We start from the raw sequence: 12092 nt of genomic DNA, 5'->3' as shown, positions 1-12092 counted from the left end.
CCAAATTGAATGTTGCACAACACGAGATGACTTGCGTCGCTGCGAGATGGGATACAATCAAATTACCGAACACAGAGACGCGCTTCTGTGTCAAACCTCTGTAGCCGGGGCGTCTCGCAAGTGGGGAGGGAGAGGAGGAAGAGCAGAGGAGGGAGGTGTAAGTTATTGGGTACAGAGGTGGAGTAGAGAGGGAGTAGGTGGAGAGGTGACTGGGGAAAAAGAGCTAGGGAGGTGGAGGTTATTGGATACTAAGGTGGAGGGGAGGAGGAGGAGGTGGAGGGGTGATGGGGAACAATAGAAGTAGGAGATAGAATTCACTCGATATAGAGGTGGAGTAGAGCGGGAGGAGGTGGAGGAGGGGAAATGGAAGGTGAAGGGGATAGACTGTCATTCTCACCAACCCAACAGTTCGAAGTGAGGAGAAAAGAGAGAGGAAGGAGACAGAGGCAAGGGAGAGGAAGGCGATGAAAGGGAAAAATGATAAGGGAAGTTAACATACACACCATCCCTAACAACACCAAAGAGAGAGGAAGAGCGGTAGGGGAGAGGGAGTGGATGGGGAGGAAAAAGGAGGGAGGGGAGATATAACACACACATTCTCTGGCAACCCAAAGAGAAAGGGAGATAGACAAGGAAGAAATAGATGGAAGGGAAAAAGAAGGAGAGGAGCGTTACCTTTCCGAACACTCCTGACAACCCCTCGATAAAAAGGTACAGAGGCAAGGAAGAGGGAGTGGATGGAGGGTAAAAAAAAGTGGAACGGAGTTATCACGCATGCGCCCAAGAAAGATACAAGGGCAGGGGAGAGGGTGAACATGGAGGGGAAAAAGAGGGGAGGAAAGTTTCCCTACACAGCGCCACGAGAACCTCAAGAATAGGGAGAGAGGCATGAAAGGAGGAGTGGATGGAGGGGAAAACTGGGAGGGGAATTATCATGGACACCCCCAAGGAAGGTAGAAAGGCAGTGAACAGAGAGAGAGAGACAGAGAGGGGAGGGAGGGAAAAGGAGGGGAGGGAGGGAAAAGGAGGGAAGGGGAGGGAAGTTATCTTGCACCCTACCCCAGACAACCCCAAGGAGAGAGGGAGAGGGGAAGGGAAGAGGGAGTGGATAGGGGGGAGTCATCCAACACACTAACCCTGACAAGACTTCCCCCTCCTCCCCATGCTCCTCCTCCTCCTCCTCCTCAGGGAACAACTGCAGCTCCTGAGGGCACGGAGACGGCTTGTATTTGTTTATCCGGACGTGATAGCCACTTAGCGGACTGGATTAGGTCGCGTCTGTGCTTTGTTAAGTCGACAGTTCATCTGCATATTTATCAGTGCTCCGCGGCGCCGCTAATAACCACTTCGATGTTCCATTACACCAGACGACGCAACCTCCACCTCCACCTGTACCCCAACCTCCACCTCCTCCTCCTCATCCTCGCGCACCTCTCACGTCTCCCAAGGCTTTGTCACCTAACCAAATCTCGCATCTGATAGTTAATTTGCTCTATTTCTTCATCGTTTCTGCTTTGTTTCTCTTTTCTTCATTCCTTCTTTCCTTGGTTCTGTCACCTCAACAAGTCTTTTTTCTGTTCCTCCGTTCGCTCTATTTCTTCATCGTTTCTTCCTCGTTTCTCTTAAGTTTCTCTCACTAAGTCTCATCTTCACTTCCTCCGTCTGTTCCATTTCTTCATTTCATTTTAGTTTTCTTTGTGTATCTTAAGTTTCATTCCCAGAAAGCCGCTTGGAACAGGGCTCACACCTTTATACATATTCTGAAAATGTCATTCCTTCATTTCATCTAATTTCACCTCTGTTTTAGCCTTTCCTTTATATGGTCTTTCTTATTTCATCTTCCCCTCTTCCGTATACATTTTTTTTTTATTCTCTACTCTTCCTTAATCTAATCTTAACTCTTCTAATCTGTATATGCTCCTTTTTCGTTGTCACTTCTTCGTAAATCATAATCTCACTCTTCTTCTTCCACCTCCTTTCATCTCACCCGCCCCTCAGGCTCCTTTGCATCATCCCATCTCGTCTCTCCTTCGTATCATCGTTTCCTTAATCATATTTCTTTCCTAATTGCCTCGCGTTTCCCGGAGCACCAGTCCCTCCCTTCACTCACATCTTCGTCTTCACTCACTACACGTAATCCTCACTCATATCATCCTACGCGCTATTTTCATACGTGTGACAAAAGAAAATCGTAGCAGATACCATCGTGTAACCATTAGTAAAGGTCCTGTGCTCCAAATACTTCTTCTTGAGTGCCTTTTCCCTTCTCGATCTCACGCATGTCAGTTCCTTCTCAGGCTTCTCAATTCCAATCCTCGTCATATCTAATGGAGTTAACTACCACGATGAGAAACACTTGGTAACAACATACACGTCATCAAACATAGAGACGCCTGACATAAATTTGTTTCCTATATTATATACGTCTGTCTTTTCTCAACATCACTTCATAAACAATCGACTAAGGTATTATCGCACGTTCCTTTTAAACATCATCATCATTCTCAGTTATATTTTTATTTATGTATCATTTGGTATATTTTTTTCTATTATTTTATTTTTACCGAGACTTCATAAACTCCTTTGTTAGAAGTCCAAAGCAAGATACACAGACAGACACGGCAGGAAAAGGATAAATGATAAATACATGAAGGAAAGAGACCAGGACACGTTGACACAGAGGAAAACATCATACAGGGATTACGGATTTCTGTTCCTCCTGACTCCCCGTGACTCCAAGCCTCGTGTTACTGAAGGTAATGAGCGAGGCAAACAAACTCGCTGGAAGAGACACACCAGCAACAAAACACACGGAAAGACATCTGACTTGTATTTATGTTCTCCCAACGCTTTATAATTTCACATCTCGTTATACAGGAAGTGAAGAGCAAGAAGCGGATAAACTAAAAGACACAGATAGACACAAATACACAACGAAACACTTTGGGTAAAATTTTGCACTTCCCGACGCATAACATATCCAACCCTATATATAAATGAGGTGGAGAAAAAATCAGAGACACACACACACACACACACACACACACACACACACACACACACACACACACATCCCCCCCTCACATACACACATACCCCCCACCCACCCCCTCACACAGCTAGATACAGAATCCCGTGTAACCTATCAAAACAAGACACACTGAAATTAAAGAATGAACACAGAGTAAACAAAAAAAAGTGTCGGTGGAGGTTAATATTATGCGAAGTGGTGCAAGACAAGAATGACAAGTGGGCGGACACTGACTAACACAAGAGATACACGCGCGCTAACAAATGAAGGGGAGAGAGAGAGAGAGAGAGAGAGAGAGAGAGAGAGAGAGAGAGAGAGAGAGAGAGAGAGAGAGAGAGAGAGAGATTTGGAGGGTGATGAATGGTACCAGAGCAAGATGAAAAACAAGAGGGGCCTCACAGCGCCGTAAATTCAATGTCAGCAGAAAGGAGAGACAAAAGGAACTGCGCATGCGTGGAGACGAAGGCAGAAAGGAAGAAAGGAAGGAGGAAAGGAAGGAACACTGAGGAGGAAGACAAAGAAGAGGGACGTTGAAGTATCAAGAAGTATTTATGCATGATGGAAAATGAATTAATATTGAAACAAAGTGTGGCACTGCATGGCTCTCTGACACTATGAATTAATTAACTGGACGTGTGTGTGTGTGTGTGTGTGTGTGTGTGTGTGTGTGTGTGTGTGTGTGTGTGTGTGTGTGTGTAACCAAGGAATGAATAATGAAATAAAGTCAAGGAGTGCGTCCATTACGATGCGTTAATGTAGGAAGAAAAGACGGAATATTTCAGCATAAGTAACCAGATGCGACTTTGAATCAAAATAAATTACTGCAAGTCGGGGAGAAAGAGAGAAATATAATATGATGTGGAAGGAGTCCAAATAACTCATGCGAAACCAGAGAGAGCAAAGACCGATTACGATTGGCAAAACATCAAAAATCATATTCTCCTCGACGCATACTTAACTAAAACTGAAATGTAATGGTAGTCAAGAGAAAAGCAGACAAAGAGATTCGGTAGGAGAAAGACACATAAAGAAGGAGAAAGAGTAGACACAGGAGAAAGAGACACAGCAATCGGTTATAAAGGAAAGGGTATCAAGAAACAGTCAATAAGCAAAGGAAAATACCGCAAATATGAACGAAAATGTGTCTTAATCACTAATATAAAACGAGTCAAAACTGCTTGTGAAAATCGAAAACTGATGCTAAACGAATCAGTATCGACAGTAAACAAAAAAGGTATCAAGAAAGCGACAATTAGCAAGGCAAAACACCGCAAATGTGAAGGAAAATGTGTCTTAATCACTTCTGTAAACCTTGTGCCAAAACTCCTTGTAATAATCGAGAATTGAAACGAAAGAAATCGATTATAATTATCGACAATATGCAAATAAAAGGTGTCAAGAAAACGTCATTTAGCATTCAAAACACTGGTAATATGAAGGAAAATATCTTAATCACTTCTGTAAAACGAGAGCCAAAGCTGCTTGTGATATTTGAGCTAAAACGAAACGAATCAGTTATCGACAATTAAAAAAATACTATGTCGAGAAAACGTTAATTAGCAAGACAAAACACTGCTCATATGAAGGAAAATATCTTAATCACTTCTGTAAAACGAGAGCCAAAGCTGCTTGTGATATTTGAGCTAAAACGAAACGAATCAGTTATCGACAATTAAAAAAATACTATGTCGAGAAAACGTTAATTAGCAAGACAAAACACTGCTCATGTGAAGGAAAATGTCTTAATCACTTCTGTAAAACGAGAGCCAAAGCTGCTTGTGATATTTGAGCTAAAACGAAACGAATCAGTTATCGACAATTAAAAAAATACTATGTCGAGAAAACGTTAATTAGCAAGACAAAACATTGCTCATGTGAAGGAAAATGTCTTAATCACTTCTGTAAAACGAGAGCCAAAGCTGCTTGTGATATTTGAGCTAAAACGAAACGAATCAGTTATCGACAATTAAAAAAAATACTATGTCGAAAAGACGTTAATTAGCAAGACAAAACACTGCTCATGTGAAGGAAAATGTCTTAATCACTTCTGCAAAACGAGAGCCAAAGCTGCTTGTGATATTTGAGCTAAAACGAAACGAATCAGTTATCGACAATAAAAAAAAAAAAATACTATGTCGAAAAGACGTTAATTAGCAAGACAAAACACTGCTCATGTGAAGGAAAATGTCTTAATCACTTCTGTAAAACGAGAGCCAAAGGTGCTTGTGATAATCGAGAGCTAAAACAATACGAATCGGTTATTGACAGTAAACAAAAAATGTGTCAAGAAAAAGTTAATTAGCAAAGATAAAGCACCAGAAATATGAAGGAAAATATCTTAAATTAGTAGAGCGAGTCCCAAAACTACTTGTGATAATCGAGAACTGAAACGATACGAATCAGTTATCGACAATGAACAAAATAAAGTGTCAAGATAACGCTAATTAGCCAAACAAAACACAGCTAATATGAGGGAGAATGGAGCTTAATCATTGCTGTTTTACAACGTGTCCCAAAACTACTTGTGATAATATAGAATTGAAACGACACGAATCAGCTATCGACAATGAACAAAATAAAGTGTTAAAATAACGCTAATTAGCCAAACAAAACACAGCTAATATGAGGGAGAATGGAGCTTAATCATTGCTGTTTTATAACGTGTCCCAAAACTACTTGTGATAATATAGAAGTGAAACGACACGAATCAGCTATCGACAATGAACAAAATAAAGTGTCAAGATAACGCTCATTAGCCAAACAAAACACAGCTAATACGAGGGAGAATGTAGCTTAATTAATCATTAGTGTTATAGAACGAGTCCTAAAACTACTTGGGATAATCGACTGACACCAAACGAAATGATTATCAACAATGAATAAAGAAAAAGGTGTCAAAATCTCGTTTATATAGAATTATTTATAGATGGTAACACACCGCTCGCAGCCCTGTCTTCCCCGCACCTCTCACTCACAGCTGCCACAAAAAAAGTAATAATAATTTAAATCCTTAGCTCTCTCTCTCTCTCTCTCTCTCTCTCTCTCTCTCTCTCTCTCTCTCTCTCTCTCTCTCTCTCTCTCTCTCTCTCTCTCTCACACAATATGATGGAACAACTCAAGCAGATAAATGTAGTTAATGAAAATATATATAAAAGTAGTGAATCGAGGTTACTTAGGGACTTGTGGTTAGTTTGGGTTGGTTAATAAGGGTTAGTTAGGGTTGGTTAATTAGGGTTAGTTTAGGTTAGTTAGGGTCAGTTAGTTGGTTGGTCAGTTAGTTAGTGAGGGTTAATTAGGGTTAGTTAGTTAGGGTCAGGGTTGGATCAAATACTGATTTTTTATAAGTCAAATACAAATACAAATACTTTTGTTCGGGATTCCAAAAATACAAATACAAATACAAATATTTTTATTCCTGAATTTAAAAATACAAATACAAATTCTTCTATTCCTGAATCTAAAAATACAAATACAAATACAAATACTTCTATTCCTGAATCTAAAAATACAAATACAAATACAAATACTTCTATTCCTGAATCTAAAAATACAAATACAAATACAATTACTTCTATTCCTGAATCTAAAAATACAAATACAAATACTCCTATTCCAGATTTCAAAGATACAAATAAGAATACTCCTGAAATTATACAAAAAATATAAAGATACTTTTTTCACAAGTTTACACTTCACATCATAATTGCATTTTATCATCATTAATGCCCGGAAGGTCTCCGTGCCGAGTTTTGCTCGCTTAGGAGTGTAAAAATTGCCGGCCTTACTAATCACCCTCTCAAATGGTGCCGGTAACTAACAGGTTCTTGCCTACCACAAGCTCAAAGGGTCAACGGTGGGGAGATGAGTACCTACCGCAGCCACACACAGCTTTTTTTTTTTTTACAGCAAAGGAGACAGCACAAGGGCACACAAAAAGGAAACAACAATAAAAAAGCCCGCTACTCGCGTCTCCTGTAAAGAATCCGAAGAGGTGGCCGAAAGAGCAGTCAACTACGTGAGAAGATAGCGTAAGAATAGCGTATGCACCCGCCTTTAACTTTACCTTCAGTTTTCTTCCTTTGGCGTCATGGTTAAGTGCAATGTTTAATATACTCACTCTCTCTCTCTCTCTCTCTCTCTCTCTCTCTCTCTGTAAAGTACGTAACAATAGAGAGCGGAGAATGAGTTTTAAACGCTCGACGAAGTTTAAGAAATGTGCCGTACGGTTGTGACGGAAACTGAAGTGCTAAAAGGTGCCGCCTCGCTAGCTACTGCGTACTACTTGCTGCTATACTGTTATCATCATTATTGAGCACCGTGAATGGGGTATACCCGGAAAAGTACAAATATCAGTAGTTATACAAAGTCTCTTACTCTGCCACATTCAAGACACAGATAATCAAAAGGATAAAGATTGGGGAGCAGCGACGTAGCGATCTTTTTTTTTTTCTGTATCCTCTTATTTTGGCCCTTGAGCTTTCTGTCTTTTGTGTTGAAAAAAAAAAAAAATACTGCCAAGTCTTTACCTCATCGATTTTCATTTTTTAGCAAACTCTTTAACATTGTTAGCTACCATTTATTATTTTTTTTTTACATGACGCTTTTCTTCGTTTTATTTTTTGGCTGCAGAGGGGGAGGGGGGGGGGGGGGAACCATTCCTATTACTCTGTCCTACCTCCCCCCTCCCTACCTCCCTCTTCTTGCCTCCCTGCCCCCGTCCTTCCCTTCCAGCTCAAGGTCGGACCGGAACTAAGGACTACACAATGAAAAAAAAATTGTGGCAGGAAAACGTGTAGGTAGAACTGACCATGACTGATGACGGACTAGATAAGTAAACAAATAAATAAGATGAGCAAATAAGATAATCAAATAAACAAATAAAAGATATAGAGATAGAACTTATTTTTATTTATGCGGATTGTTTATTTATTTATCTACTTTTGCCCTTGAGCTGCTTCCTTAACTGCAAAAAGAAAAAAAGATGGATAAATAAACATAATGATAGATAGCCATGCAGATAAATAGATAAAGAGTCAGAGAAATACATGTTCGATCGTTAGATGATTTGATAGTTAGTTAATAGGTAGTCCAATAGTACCCTTGTATAGTACCCTTAATTAGATAGGTAGTTAGATAGGTAGTTTAATAGTTAGACAGTTTGAATTAGTTAGTTAGTTCGTTAATTTTACTGTATTCTGTATTTGTTTATTTATTTATTTATTTGGATTATTTTTTTGTTTTGTTTGATTTTATTTTGGTGTTTTTCTTTTTCTTTTTCTTTCTTTTTCCTTTTCTTTTCTTCATCTTTTTCTTTGTTTTCTTGCTGTTGTTTTTCTTTTTGGATGTTCTTTTATTTCATATCATCCTTTTGTTGATGTTCACTGGTCTGGGTGAGCCGCTTTCCTCCCAGAAGAGACCCACCCATAATTTTGGTGATGTTAGTTAGGGGCCGAAAGGTGGATGATGTTTCTTATATTTTTCTTCTCTTGATGTGTTTTTCTTCTTGTTTTTCTTTTCCGATGTTTTTTTCTGTTCTTTTTCTTCTTATTTCTTTTCTTCGTGTTTTTTAATGTTCTTTTATTTCATATCATCCTCTTGTTGATGTTCTTCGTTGGTCTGGGTGAGCCGCTTTCCTCCCAGAAGAGACCCACCCATAATTTTGGTGATGTTAGTTTGGGGCCGAATGGTGGATGATGTTTCTTTGTATGTTACTTTTCTTGTTGTTCTGTTATTGTTGTTACTTTTCTTTGGCGATGTTTTTTTGCTCTTTTTTCCCCTATTTGTTGGTGTTCTTTTCTATATCATCCCTCTTTGATGTTCGTTGCTCTGGGTGAGCCTCTTTCTCCCCAGAAAAGACCCATCCATAATTTTGGTGATGTTAGTTTGGGGCCGAATGGTGGATGATGTTTCTGTGTATGTTACTTTTCTTGACGTTGTTCTGTTATTGTTGTTACTTTTCTTTTGCGATGTTTTTTTTTCTCTTTTTTCCATTTTTTTGGTGTTCCTTTCTATATCATCCCTTTTTGATGTTCTTTGGTCTGGATGAGCCTCTTTCTCCCCAGAAAAGACTCACCCATAATTTTGGAGATGTTAGGGCCTGAAGGTGGATGATCTGTGTTTTTTATTTTATTTTCTTGATGTTTTGTTACTATATTTTCCTTTTTCTGGTGTTCCTTTTTATTTTCCTCTTCTTTGGTGTTCCCATCACGTGGATTGTCTACGACATCTAACGAGCACCACAAGCCCCGGTTTATTGTTCGGAGTTTGCTCTCCTAGGCAGACTGCCTACCACGGCTGACGAGCTCCACCTGCCCGGGTTTATTGTTCGGAGTTTGCTCTCCTAGGCAGACTGCCTACCACGGCTGACGAGCTCCACCTGCCCGGGTTTATTGTTCGAGTTTGCTCTCCTAGGCAGACTGCCTACCACGGCTGACGAGCTCCACCTGCCCGGGTTTATTGTTCGGAGTTTGCTCTCCTAGGCAGACTGCCTACCACGGCTGACGAGCTCCACCTGCCCTGGTTTATTGTTCGGAGTTTGCTCTCCTAGGCAGACTGCCTACCACGGCTGACGAGCTCCACCTGCCCGGGTTTATTGTTCGGAGTTTGCTCTCCTAGGCAGACTGCCTACCACGGCTGACGAGCTCCACCTGCCCGGGTTTATTGTTCGGAGTTTGCTCTCCTAGGCAGACTGCCTACCACGGCTGACGAGCTCCACCTGCCCGGGTTTATTGTTCGGAGTTTGCTCTCCTAGGCAGACTGCCTACCACGGCTGACGAGCTCCACCTGCCCGGGTTTATTGTTCGGAGTTTGCTCTCCTAGGTGAACTGCTTTCGCTAACGACCTCCACCTGCCCGGTTTTGTAATCGGAGTTTGCTCTCCTAGATGAACTGCTTTCGCTAACGACCTCCACCTGCCCGGGTTTGTAATCGGAGTTTGCTCTCCTAGGTGAACTGCTCACGCTAACGACCTCCACCTGCCCGGTTTTGTAATCGGAGTTTGCTCTCCTAGGTGAACTGCTTTCGCTAACGACCTCCACCTGCCCGGGTTTATTGTTCGGAGTTTGCTCTCCTAGGTGTATTACCTATGACGGCTCACGAGCCCAACCTGCCCGGGTTTATTGTTCGGAGTTTGCTCTCCTAGGTGAATTGCCTACCACGGCTAACGAACCTCACCTGCCCGGGTTTGTTGTTCGGAGTTTGCTCTCCTAGGCAGATTGCCTACCACGGCTAACGAGCCCCACCTGCCCGGCGTTGTAGCCGAAAGATCTCCGGCACCTCCGTCGGGGTCCCGATGGACGCCGAGGCGCCCTGCCGGGAGCCCTCCAGTCCTGCCATGCTCGCCTGGGAGACCTTGGGCTCGCTGGCGCTCCACCGCCCCGCCGATTCGAATAGGGCGGATGCAAGAACTCGCTTCTTAAAACTACCAGACTGGATTATAAAATTAATCATAAATGCCGTGAAGGCGCCGGTCACCGCGTTTATCGGTTCTTGGATGAAGGACCGATGGGCCTCGGGGACGCGCACAAGCATCATAAGGAATCCTCGCCGCGGCTTCCGGCGCAGCATCCTTTTCCCTTTTCTTTCTTACTTCCAATTTTTCTTTTTAATTATATTTTCTTTCTCTGATTGACTGATTGATTGATTTTACATAGTAAGAATTGGTTCATCAATTAACGTCTTTCAGGTCCATTGCATTCACACACCTGCTGAGGGAGAACACCAGTGAGCGTGTTGACTCACGAGGACGGCCCACTAAAGTTTCCTAACATTTGTATTGGGCTGCCACTTCTCTTTAGTCGTCTGTTCCTCTATTTTTCTCTTCTTTATTTCATTCTATTTCTCCCTTTCTTTCATCCTTGCTCTCTATACATATATTTCTTTCAAACTTCTTCATCAGCCCCCTTTCCCTTCCATTCTCCCTCCCCTTCATCTCCCTCCATCCCTTTCATCCCCCTCGCCTCCCGCCCTTTGCTCTGTTTCTGTTATCATCACGACAGCTGTTTAATTTCTCTGCGGGGACTTTTTTTTTATGTTCGTGGATGTGACATGCTTCCCGGGGCGTCCATGTTGTTGCACAGCACCCTAGAATATTCTTTGCAAAGTGCTTCAAATTTGTGAAGCTTTTTGCATCACGCCAGTACCTCAGTGGATTGACATCAAAAGGCAAAACACCATCTTCTAGGTACGTTTCAAGTTCTGCCTTCACCACTGTAGTGTCATTTGTTGATGCACTTGCAATCATTTGCCCAGCTGGAGGCATGCAGGCAAAAAGACGAGGTCGTGTTGCACTCATGCCAGCCGAAAAGACGAAAGGCTCACTCTTGAAATGTTTTCTTCTTCAAGGTCGACTGAGTTGACTCGGAAATAATTAGGTCCACAATCTTGGAAACCTTTTCCTTTTGCATTTTCTTACATGGCATCCATGCCAGCTTAAACCTGGGCCCCATGACAGCTGCGGCAATGACATCAGTCCGCTCAAGAAATGGATGCAACCTCTTTTTGATAGGTGACTGCAGTGCATATGCCAAGTTAAAGCAGTAGATCGGTTTACTGTCTCTCTCGTCGTCTTCACTCACATCTCATCCCCTATGCCTCCCATTTCCGTGACGTCACACATTTTTGCGGGCGGATCCTTCTTCCGAGTCACCCATCCCTCAGTAACTCCCTAAATCCTCTCCTACTCCTCCTCCATGTGACCTGAGGTTAATTTCCTCCTTACTCCCCACCCTTAATTTTTTTCCTCCTCCGCCTTCAACCTTAAGGGCGCATTTCTGCCGCTTGGCACTGATATCGGTTTTTGGGTCCTCCTACCTTTATTTTTTCACCTATTTTAATCCTTTCCTCCTTCGCCTTCAACCTTCATCTGTTTCCTCCTCTGCCTTAACGCGGCTTAACATTATTTCTTTTTCTATTTCCTTAACAGTATTTATCCTCCTCAAATGGTTTTGACTCGAAATATAAATACAAATACAAAACACTTTTTTTTCTGGGTGCCAAAATACAAATACAAAATACTTTTTTTCTGGGTGCCAAAATACAAATACAAATACAAAATACTTTTT

At 41.9% G+C, this 12092-nt stretch overlaps 1 long non-coding RNA gene across 5 annotated transcripts; it reads right to left on the bottom strand.

Annotated features, from left to right (window-relative positions):
- Positions 1–8452: 8452 nt before the first annotated feature.
- Positions 8453–10216, bottom strand: LOC126985098 (uncharacterized). Of its 5 annotated transcripts, XR_007738296.1 has the most exons (4): positions 10068–10216; positions 9611–9941; positions 9475–9542; positions 8453–9407 (listed from the first exon to the last, which is right to left on the bottom strand). It is a non-coding gene; the product is annotated as an uncharacterized LOC126985098 (long non-coding RNA). The 5 variants fall into 5 exon arrangements; XR_007738297.1 differs by lacking the exon at positions 9475–9542 and having other exon boundaries at positions 8453–9339; positions 9543–9941; XR_007738295.1 differs by lacking the exon at positions 9475–9542.
- Between the last annotated feature and the right edge of the window lie 1876 nt (positions 10217–12092).

Source organism: Eriocheir sinensis, chromosome 58 (genome assembly GCF_024679095.1).
Source record: "Eriocheir sinensis breed Jianghai 21 chromosome 58, ASM2467909v1, whole genome shotgun sequence".
NCBI classification, from domain to species: Eukaryota; Metazoa; Arthropoda; class Malacostraca; order Decapoda; family Varunidae; genus Eriocheir; species Eriocheir sinensis.
Note: the sequence above shows the minus strand (reverse complement) of the source record. Positions and strands in the feature narration are given on the sequence as shown.